Below are 11,758 nucleotides of genomic sequence, written 5' to 3'. Positions count from 1 at the left end.
TCATGTCAATCAGGATGTCGTTAAGAAGGGTGTCGTTAACTATTTTAAGCAGCGCCGTCTCAGTACTGTGTGATTTCCTATAAGCCGACTGCAAATACAGGAAATAGTTCCTTATCTGTAACGCGGGTGTACAACTGGTCAAATACTGCCCTCTCAGTAATCTTGGATACAAATAATAGATTGCTGAGTGGTCGCAAGTTCTTGTAAGCAGAGTCCTTGGCGCCCTTTTTAAGCGAAGGGTTTACGATCGCTTCCTTCCACTCGGAAGGGAAGTGTGCAATAGACAAAGGTGCATTTACCATTTTCGTGATCACAGGAAGTAAAACATCTAATGAATCAGACACCAGATCAAAGAACCGCACCGCACCACCATAGCTAAAACTGTCTTCCAAAAAAATGGTATTGGAACAGCAAGTTTGTTCACGGACTCCAGATCGATTGATAAATACATCGCTTCAATACTCGGGTGTAAGACCATTTAAGGATTTGCCTACCCAACTTCCTAAACTCGAAGATATGGTAAGAAACAGCAGAAAAACGATCTTTAGTAGAAAGTTGATTTTTATTTTGATCAACAATAACAGATTTGGTTTTTGCCTATGGCCAAAGCGATCTTCTAATGGAAAATTGGGTGCTTCGTTTTCGAGTTGGGATTCCGCTTCGTTTTCGACTTAGGGTGCTTATTTCGATTTCGACCTTTTGTGTTCTTCGTGCTATGTTCTTCGTTTTCGAGTGCTTGGTTTTCGATGCTTCCCCTGCCGTAAAGCTCTGAGAGCAGAATAAATAAGCGTGCTGGTTTAGTTAGATGTGCATGTTTAATGGCAGTAAGGCTCATAATTATCTAAATCGTCGGGTACTCTTAAAGCCGGAGACTTTTTTTCTTTTATCTTTACTGGGCGTAATTTCATTTTCCGTTTATTTGTGATAATGCTGGAGTCAAAACAACGTGATATCACAGAGCTGATAATATAATGATTTCCGCTATATATTCAAAACTGCAACTGAACAAATCACTTTCTGTGCCTTCGCCAAGTAAACACGACTCTCCCAAACTGCTGTTTTCTTGTTCTGTTGTAATCTCTGTATTGTTTAAACGCAGTCTTTTAAATTATTTGCAAAAGGTAAGTTAAGTGCTCCATAGGAGAAATCAATTCTATGGTCAGATTGTTAATTGAGATTAGGTTGGCTCAAGAAATGCTCTTCTGTTTGCTAAGCTTATCAAAAAAAATTCTTGTCAATACATCACTATATCTTAGAACTCGATTTAAAAAAAACAAAATGCGTGCGTTTTGCTTTGACACCATTACAGCTTGTTATAGTTTCTTTTTTTAAAGTTTAATTCATGCTAAATGTTTTATATTAGTTTCACACTGTGACAAAGGAACGGAAACGAAATGTATGTTTCTAGTACAGTGAGGCAAAGAAAGTAATTTGTGAGGTACGGACCATTCCAAGGAAAAAGAGTATTTCCATTTTGTTATTCGTGCTTCTTTTTTGCTTTTTTTTCCTTTTTTCTTTAAATCAGACTGCAGATTTCGTTCTTTGGTCGCGCTCTAATTACTATGCTGTGTCTTTCTGAGTGACTCACTGAGGAAAAAAGGTCAGTAATTTTCAAGTTCATCCGAATGATTGTAAATACTTTAATACTTCAAGAGTATTGAAACTAGCGGTTTGTGCTTGACTGTACCGGTTCGCCAACGGCTGATTAAAATTCAGGACGAATTAACAATATCCTAGACCTGCAGGCTTTACAAAACAACCGTTACGCTTGTTTGAATTGAACAAAAGTTTCAGGCGCGCTGCAGTTAAAGTGCCACTATAATCAAAATATCATTTCTGTTTTTGTTCAGATTTTCAGTGTGTTTTCTTAACACCTCACTGGCAAAATTTTGAGCTTGGATATTTATCCAAAGGCTGTTTACTTTGAGTGTAAATTTTGGATTTCATGGTCCGCCAATACTCACGTTCAAAACGTGACTAACCGATGGGACGGAAACTCTCCATTCATAAACAGCCATTTATTTAAACTACATATTACTGCTGCGTTAAGATTGTCATTTCATTTGCTGAATGTGAAAACGCAACTATACTTAATAAAAACGAACTAGAAAGAAAGAAAGGCAAATGATGATACGAATTTTTTGAAGATGCGTCTTAAAATATATGTGATTAGCCCATATTTGTGATTAGCTCAGTAGCACAGCATCTCCACATAAACAAAAGGGCTCTTCACCTCCGGTTGCAGGTCTCCTTCCCTCCTTTTCCCGAACAGCCCCAGAACGTTTAACTGCCTCGTAGTATGGCGGAGAATGAAAGCATTAGTGCTTTAGTGATTTAGATCAACTGCTAAAAGAAGTAAGAATGTGACTGTAGTATATTAAGGGGGAGGCGGGGGGCCTTAACTGCCAAACCGTTGCTATGGAATTCTGCAAGTAGTCATTTCCCGAATCTCTAAAACTGTACAGTTACCCTTTGTTTCAAAGTGCGTTCTATGTAGCATTTCTTCGTCTGGTTCAACTCACAACCATATTTGGTAAATCACGTGACAAAAACAGCAAATGCCAAAAAAATGAGGATGGTTTCGCAAAATTTCAAACGCCACAAAACAAAACCTGTGGCATGGATTTGAAAAACTACATATAATTCTCGAAAAAATATGACGTGATAAGGCCCACCGGTGATACACTTTTCAAAATATCAGTGCAAATAGAAATTCCATGTTACAGTTTACGGACAATGATGGGACGGTTCCCATTCGGTAAAAAAAAAGCCTCTTCCTTTCGTTTCCGGGGCACGGGGGAGGACTGGGACTAATATCTTCAAAAATGTCTTTTTCAATGACAACTTTAGTATGAACTTTTAGAATAAAGTTCTTTTTTTATGTTTTCTGTAGCCTCTCTCTAGTATGAAGACTGATTTCCCAAAAATTTTCGACTACTCTTGTTATATAATAAAGTTCATCCTTTTTCTATGATAACTGTAGAGTGAAGTCTTGAAATAAGTTTTTTTCGATGTTTTCTGTAGACTCTCTTCGGTAATGCTTCGGCAATGCTTGGAAATCGAGCTCGTGAACTAAGTATTGGAAATCGAGCTCGATGTTGTCATTGTCGAGCTCGACATTTCGAGTGCAATTGTTACTCAAGTTCGACAGGTAACTCGAGCTCGAATATGGTGAATCGAGCTCGGTTGTCTAAAAACTAAAACTGATCCAGTCGAGCTCGGTTGTCTAAAAACTAAAACTGATCCGTCTTTGCAGCTTTAAAAGGGAGGTATTTTCTGATACGCCTAATGTTGTACAATGAAGGGAAAGCTAACTGGCACGTCTTGTTTATGTGACTGTGAAAATGGAGGTTAGAGTCAAACCAAACACCCAAATTGCTAGGTTAAGTAACTAATGGTACAGGCATCATGGTCACCAACTAAAAGACTATCAGTTCGGACTTTACTTAGTTGCTGGCGAGTTCCAATTATCATAAACTCAGTCTTCTCAGTCTTCATTCAGCTTCAACTTATCTTCGACCATCCACGCCCTCACAGCCCTGATACACCGCTCCATATCGCATTTTGCCTCCATCTCGCTTTCAGAACTGTCTGGCTTGAAAGACAGGTAAAGCTGAGTGTCGTCTGCATATGCATGGATTTTTGGTTGATAAGTTTTAATAACTTCAAACAGCTTACTAGCATAGACAGAAAAGAGCAGCGGTCCTACATGACCCTTGAGAACACCGAATGATAGGTGAGATCTGTCTGACAGTTCTCCATTGACCGCAACACGCTGAGAGCGACCAGACAAGTAGGAGGCGAACCATTTGAGAACATCTCCTGTAACACCAAACGACGTTTCTAGGCGCCGCAAGAGTATGGCGTGGTCAACCGTATCAAATGCTGCGCTTAATCAAGCAATACCAGCAAAGACACGTGCTGGCGATTCATGTCAATCAGGATGTCGTTAAGAAGGGTGTCGTTAACTATTTTAAGCAGCGCCGTCTCAGTACTGTGTGATTTCCTATATGCCAACTGCAAATACAGGAAATAGTTCCTTATCTGTAACGCGGGTGTACAACTGGTCAAATACTGCCCTCTCAGTAATCTTGGATACAAATAATAGATTGCTGAGTGGTCGCAAGTTCTTGTAAGCAGAGTCCTTAGCGCCCTTTTTAAGCAAAGGGTTTACGATCGCTTCCTTCCACTCGGAAGGGAAGTGTGCAATAGACAAAGGTGCATTTACCATTTTCGTGATCACAGGAAGTAAAACATCTAATGAATCAGACACCAGATCAAAGAACCGCACCGCACCACCATAGCTAAAACTGTCTTCCAAAAAAATGGTATTGGAACAGCAAGTTTGTTCACGGACTCCAGATCGATTGATAAATACATCGCTTCAATACTCGGGTGTAAGACCATTTAAGGATTTGCCTACCCAACTTCCTAAACTCGAAGATATGGTAAGAAACAGCAGAAAAACGATCTTTAGTAGAAAGTTGATTTTTATTCTGATCAACAATAGCAGATTTGGTTTTTGCCTATGACCAAAGCGATCTTCTAATGGAAAATTGGGTGCTTCGTTTTCGAGTTGGGATTCCGCTTCGTTTTCGACTTAGGGTGCTTATTTCGATTTCGACCTTTTGTGTGCTTCGTGCTATGTTCTTCGTTTTCGACTGCTTGGTTTTCGATGCTTCCCCTGCCGTAAAGCTCTGAGAGCAGAATAAATAAGCGTGCTGGTTTAGTTAGATGTGCATGTTTAATGGCAGTAAGGCTCATAATTATCTAAATCGTCGGGTACTCTTAAAGCCGGAGACTTTTTTTCTTTTATCTTTACTGGGCGTAATTTCATTTTCCGTTTATTTGTGATAATGCTGGAGTCAAAACAACGTGATATCACAGAGCTGATAATAGAATGATTTCCGCTATATATTCAAAACTGCAACTGAACAAATCACTTTCTGTGCCTTCGCCAAGTAAACACGACTCTCCCAAACTGCTGTTTTCTTGTTCTGCTGTAATCTCTGTATTGTTTAAACGCAGTCTTTTAAATTATTTGCAAAAGGTAAGTTAAGTGCTCCATAGGAGAAATCAATTCTATGGTCAGATTGTTAATTGAGATTAGGTTGGCTCAAGAAATGCTCTTCTGTTTGCTAAGCTTATCAAAAAAAATTCTTGTCACTACATCACTATATCTTAGAACTCGATTTAAAAAAACAAAATGCGTGCGTTTTGCTTTGACACCATTACAGCTGCTTGTTATAGTTTCTTTTTTTAAAGTTTAATTCATGCTAAATGTTTTATATTAGTTTCACACTGTGACAAAGGAACGGAAACGAAATGTATGTTTCTAGTACAGTGAGGCAAAGAAAGTAATTTGTGAGGTACGGACCATTCCAAGAAAAAAGAGTATTTCCATTTTGTTATTCGTGTTTCTTTTTTGCTTTTTTTTCCTTTTTTCTTTAAATCAGACTGCAGATTTCGTTCTTTGGTCGCGCTCTAATTACTATGCTGTATCTTCCTGAGTGACTCACTGAGGAAAAAAGGTCAGTAATTTTCAAGTTTATCCGAATGATTGTAAATACTTTAATACTTCAAGAGTATTGAAACTAGCGGTTTGTGCTTGACTGTACCGGTTCGCCAACGGCTGATTAAAATTCAGGACGAATTAACAATATCCTAGACCTGCAGGCTTTACAAAACAACCGTTACGCTTGTTTGAATTGAACAAAAGTTTCAGGCGCGCTGCAGTTAAAGTGCCACTATAATCAACATATCATTTCTGTTTTTGTTCAGATTTTCGGTGTGTTTGCTTAACACCTCACTGGCAAAATTTTGAGCTTGGATGTTTATCCAAAGGCTGTTTACTTTGAGTGAGGGTTGGATCTAGGGAAAGTGACGTCATTTACTCGCCAGCTTAAAACGCAGGCCATTTTATATGCAAAACACTAGTTTAAAAGTCTGGAAGCCCGAAACTCCCGTGCTGCATATTAATTAACTAAAGTCTCGTACACACACATTGCATTCTTTAACTCATGAGCCTTTGTCGTTATTTTCTCCTCGATCCAGCTCTCTTAAATATTTCAAAGTTAGTAATGACGGACCATTAAAAAGAAAAATTCTACTTAAAATAAACAGGTGTCTTTTTGAAATCAAGGCTTAAAACTTGGGTCGCTTAGTGTTTAGTTAACATAGTTTTGAAATCCAAAAAAATACGAGAACTGATTTTTTGGTCATAGTTTTTCATAAGTGGAGAAGTAAAGCGTTGATCGATATTTGCTTAAGTCCTGCTTCGTGGTAAACTTGAGCTTTTATCTCACACTTTCTTGTTTTTTTAACGTATTCGAAAACTCCATCCATACATGACTATTTAATTGTCGCTATTCTTTTCTCGTGACAGTTCACTGTCCCGCCTTATCCGGATACCACTCATGCATTTGGTAGCAAAATCTTTCTTTCTGGTCTCTTCAACTACCTTAAGTCCTCTGTTGCGATGTATTACCATCCACTTAGGGACTATTTTATTTTTGGGGGATCTAGAGGATATGTGTTATTCAAAACCAAGGCATCCACAAATTCCTATAACATGAATACACGTCAACAAAGTATTTTGTTCAGATATTCAGTTTGTAGAAGGAGAAGGGGGTTTACAGTCTCCAGACCTCAATGCCCCCCCCCCCCCCCCACGTCCCCCTCAAAAAGGCTTCAAACATAAAGTATCATGTTCTTTCCCAAACGCAATGCAATTCCTTTCTACATGTGATGGACTTATGATGTTTCACAGTTTGTAATTTTAAAGCTCCAATAGCTGACAAATAAATTCTCTAACTTGCTAAATGAACCGCTGATCCTTGGCGTGCATTCATAACTTATTATAAACACCCAGTCAACTATGATCAAAAAAGTGAATAGGACATTTTATGACGAGTCCTCTCCCTTAAGTTCTTCTTCCTTAAGTTGTCATTGTGCTGGGTTTTTAGTGATAAGTGACGTTTAGACCTCCGATTAAATGAAACGCGTTTTGTCATATAGCCATTGGTAAGTCAAATGCAAAACAAAGTGGCATGAATGCGTAAAGATTCAAGAAGCAATTTTTCAGAAGGAATATTTAAAGCTCTTGTTCTTTCCAAAGCGTTAGTTCACTATTGTGCTAGCATTCTGGCTCACTCGGTTTTCATTGGCAATGCGATGCAAAATTTTGCAACTGCCGAACTCGATATGAGTTATTTTATTTTATTTGTTTGACGATTAAGCAAGTAAAGCACAACTGTTTTTTTCAGTGTTTGACTTGTGAAAAAAAAAGGGGAGGGGGGGGGGTTTGAAGTTATTGGTAAGCTACAGTCATCCATAACCTTTTCTTACTTTATGCTTCTCGCTCTGTTTCTTAACTCTGTGGCCGTTTTTTGTAAGAAAACAAGTGAATTACTTCATCTAAAATCGTAATTGATTTCCTGCAAAGGTGAGGGCAAATCACCCTGAGAGGAAATAGGGTGGGAAAAACGTTTTCGTTTCGAAGCTAAAAAGCAGACTAAACATCAAGCGTCTTTATCTTTCTTTCCTTCCAGCTTCATTTGACATCGATTTGACACTGGATCATCAGATGGAAAAAGTTTTAATTGTCATTTAGTTATTGAAGAATGGTAGATAGGAAGTTAGAGGCTGTAGAGCAGCGAATGCTAGAGCTTGCCATTGCGATAAGTGTAGGAGACAGATATCGTGAAGGAAGGGCTCATTTTCATCTCGGCGGTGCTTACCTCAACCTACCTGATAATCAACAGGCCATAAAAACGTATGCACAAGCATTACATATTTTCATAGAAATAGGCTGCAGGGCGGAGGAGGGATCAGCCTATGGAAATCTGGGAAATGCGTATCTTAGTCTTGGTAATTTTAAACCAGCCCTTGAGTACTACGAAAAGCATCTTAGTATTGCTAAAGAAGTAGGTAATAGGGCTGGGGAGGGATCAGCCTATGGAAATCTGGGAAATGCCTATCTTAGTCTAGGTAATTTTAAACCAGCCATTGAGTACTACAAAAAAGGTCTTAGTATTGCTAAAGAAGTAGGTAATAGGGATGGGGAGGGATCAGCCTATGGAAGTCTGGGAAATGCGTATCTTAGTATTGGTATTTTTAAACAAGCCATTGAGTACTACAAAAAAGGTCTTAGTATTGCTAAAGAAGTAGGTAATAGGGCTGGGGAGGGATCAACCTATGGAAATCTCGGAAATGCCTATCTTAGTCTAGGTAATTTTAAACAAGCCATTGAGTACTACGAAAAGTATCTTAGTATTGATAAAGAAGTAGGTAATAGGGCTGGGGAGGGATCAGCCTATGGAAATCTGGGAAATGCCTATCTTAGTCTAGGTAATTTTAAACAAGCCATTGAGTACTACGAAAAGTATCTTAGTATTGCTAAAGAAGTAGGTAATAGGGCTGCGGAGGGATCAGCCTATGGAAATCTGGGAAATGCCTATGACAAGCTAGGTAATTTTAAACAAGCCATTGAGTACTGCGAAAAACATCTTAGTATTGCTAAAGAAGTAGGTGATAGGGATGGGGAGGGATCAGCCTATGGAAATCTCGGAAATGCGTATCTGAGTCTAGGTAATTTTAAACAAGCCATTGAGTACCACGAAAAGCATCTTAGTATTGCTAAAGAAGTAGGTAATAGGGCTAGGGAGGGATCAGTCTATGGAAATCTGGGAAATGCCTATCTAGTCTAGGTAATTTTAAACAAGCCATTGAGTACTACGAAAAAGATCTTAGTATTGCTAAAGAAGTAAGTAATAGGGCTGGGGAGGGATCAGCCTATGGAAATCTGGGAAATGGCTATTACGATCTAGGTAATTTTAAACAAGCCATTGAGTACTACGAAAAACATCTTAGTATTGCTAAAGAGGTAGGTAATAGGGCTTGGGAGGATTAGCCTATGGAAATCTGGGAAATGCCTATCTTAGTCTAGGTAATTTTAAACAAGCTATTGAGTACCACGAAAAGCATCTTAGTATTGCTAAAGAAGTAGGTAATAGGGATGGGGAGGGATCAGCCTATGGAAATCTGGGAAATGCCTATCGCAATCTAGGTAATTTTAAAGAAGCCATTGAGTACTACGAAAAAGTTCTTAGTATTGCTAAAGAAGTAGGTAATAGGGCTAACGAGGGATCAACCTATGGAAGTCTGGGAAATGCCTATCTTAGTCTAGGTAATTTTAAACAAGCCATTGAGTTCTACGAAAAGCATCTTAGTATTGCTAAAGAAGTAGGTAATAGGGCTGGGGAGGGATCAGCCTATGGAAATCTGGGAAAAGCCTATCTTAGTCTAGGTAATTTTAAACAAGCCATTGAGTACCTCAAAAAAAATCTTAGTATTGCTAAAGAAGTAGGTAATAGGGCTGGGGAGGGATCAGCCTATGGAAATCTGGGAAATGCCTATCGCAAGCTAGGTAATCTTAAACAAGCCATTGAGCACTACGAAAAGCATCTTAGTATTGCTAAAGAAGTAGGGGATAGGGCTGGGGAGGGAGCAGCGTATTTAAATATAGGAAATGCCTGTTGCGCGGTAGGTCATATTAAGGAAGGCTTGTACTACCATGAACACAGTCTTAGTATTTTTAAGGAAATTGGAGACTATCATAAAGAGGGAATCGCGTGGTATTCGCAAGGTCATGATCATGAATTGTTGGGTTCCTTGAGTAATGCACTCAGTTGTTATCGTTCAAGTATAAAACATTTTGATGAAACAAGGCATAATCTGAAGTCAGAAGATGAATTAAAAGTAAGTTTTCGTGATTCTTATCGCTCGGCATACACTGCTCTGTGGAGGACACTTTTGAAGAATGGAGAGATTGAAGAAGCTTTGTATGCTGCTGAGAAAGGTCGAGCACAGGCTTTGAGCGATATTTTGCAAGATCAATACGGCATTGACTCTCAGTCATTTTCTGCACTTGCTCCGAATCAAACTCTTATAGCTGCATTAGAGCGTTTACCTTCACAAGCCGTTTTTGTGGCACTTGACGAGAACAAGATCACGTTTTGGGTGCTAAGAAAAGACAGCAAGATCAGCTTTCGACAACACGAAATCGCAAATGGAAGTGCTGATTTGTTGATGGAAACTATTTTGAAAGGGATCGGTGTAGGGGATGGTGTCAGATGCGAGAATCGTTCTTTGGATCCACTACGCAATGACCTGTCTTGGAGCAAAAGATGTATCAGTGAGAAAGCAGTTCTACCATCTTCATCCTCCGTTGATTCTTTACAACCGTTGTATGATGTCTTACTCGGGCCAATTGCAGACTTGCTCCAAGGAAATGAGTTAATCGTTGTTCCCGATGGACCATTTTGCTTGGCTCCATATTCTGCGTTGAGTGAATCTATCAGGATCCGCACCGTTCCCTCGTTGACTGCTTTTAATGTGATCGTTGGTGCACCTGAAGACTTCCACAGTAAGACTGGAGCACTGCTTGTAGGTGATCCGTGGTTGAAGGAAGTTACTAACAAGAAAGGGGAACCCATTTTGGAACAGCTTCCGTGCGCAAAACAAGAAGTAGAGATGATTGGACAACTTCTGCAGACAACACCGCTGACTGGAAAGAGTGCCACGAAAGCTGAGGTGCTGAAAAGTATGAAATCAGTTGCTTTAGTTCACATTGCCGCACATGGATGCCAAAAAACGGGAGAAATTGCTTTAGCCCCAAATACCGAACGGAAATCGCAAATCCCCAAAGAGGAAGACTTCATTTTAAAAATGTCGGATGTTCAGACAATTTCTCTTCGAGCAAGGCTAGTTGTGCTGAGCTGTTGTCACAGTGGCCGGGAGAAGTGAGGTCTGAGGGAGTGGTGGGAATTGCAAGGGCTTTCCTGTGTGCTGGAGCTCGGTCTGTTTTGGTGTCACTCTGGGCAATTGATGACGAAGTAACGTTGCTTTTCATGAGGAACTTCTACCAGCACATGGTAGATGGAAAAAGCGCAAGTGCAGCTCTTCAACAAGCAATGAAATCTTTCCGAGAGTCAAAGCAGTATTGCTATATAAAGCACTGGGCGCCATTTTTGCTGGTTGGCGATGATGTCACGCTGGAATTTCCTGAAAAATGGTTAGTGAAGTTCGAGGTTAACTCAGAAACAAGAATACTTTCAAATTGGAAAATTGACGATAGGAATAAATAGGCCTAAGATGGCATGATAACGAGATGCTACAATAGAAAAAAGTAGTTGGGAAGGTTATGTAATAAACCGCACCATAGCTGTATGTACTTCAACCCGCTTCTGTTAAAGCGCAAAAGAAATAGTTTCACCTTTTCTTATATAGACCCTCCCCTCTATTCAATGTTGGAAGATAACTCAACAATTTCCCACTAAAACCATTCAACTTTGCACAACATTAAATGAGGGGGGGGGGGGGGGGGGAAGAGAAGGAATGAAGACGTCAAAGTGCTAGCCTTCCCAACAGATTTGTCTATTATTGTAGCTTCGTAGTCTAAACAATTCAAAGTTTCCTCTAACACGCTTTTGTCATAAATGTAATTTTCACATGCTTATCACGCATGCACAGTAGCATTTAAAGGATACACTTCACATTGGTGGAAAAACTGTTTTCGTTCAGCCTTTTCTGAAGATGGGTCATTTATCACCTCGTGATGTCTCTTTTGGTGTTTCCGTTCTATGAATCTCCCATAGATCTCTAAACGTCATCTTTTGTAAGGAATTCGACGACAGCATCGTCCTGCAGGTAGCCATTCGCATCGGCGCATTGTGTATGCTCAAAAGAACCAGCTATA

At 39.5% G+C, this 11,758-nt stretch overlaps 2 pseudogenes; both read left to right on the top strand.

The window, feature by feature from the left end:
* The first annotated feature begins 1,036 nt into the window (after positions 1 to 1,036).
* Positions 1,037 to 9,009, top strand: LOC137986304 (G-protein-signaling modulator 2 pseudogene; annotated as a pseudogene).
* LOC137986305 (tetratricopeptide repeat protein 28-like) lies at positions 8,896 to 11,147 on the top strand (annotated as a pseudogene).
* The last annotated feature ends 611 nt before the right edge of the window (positions 11,148 to 11,758 follow it).

This window comes from Montipora foliosa, unplaced genomic scaffold, assembly GCF_036669935.1.
Source record: "Montipora foliosa isolate CH-2021 unplaced genomic scaffold, ASM3666993v2 scaffold_176, whole genome shotgun sequence".
Taxonomy (NCBI): Eukaryota; Metazoa; Cnidaria; class Anthozoa; order Scleractinia; family Acroporidae; genus Montipora; species Montipora foliosa.
This window is presented reverse-complemented; position numbering and strand designations above follow the sequence as displayed.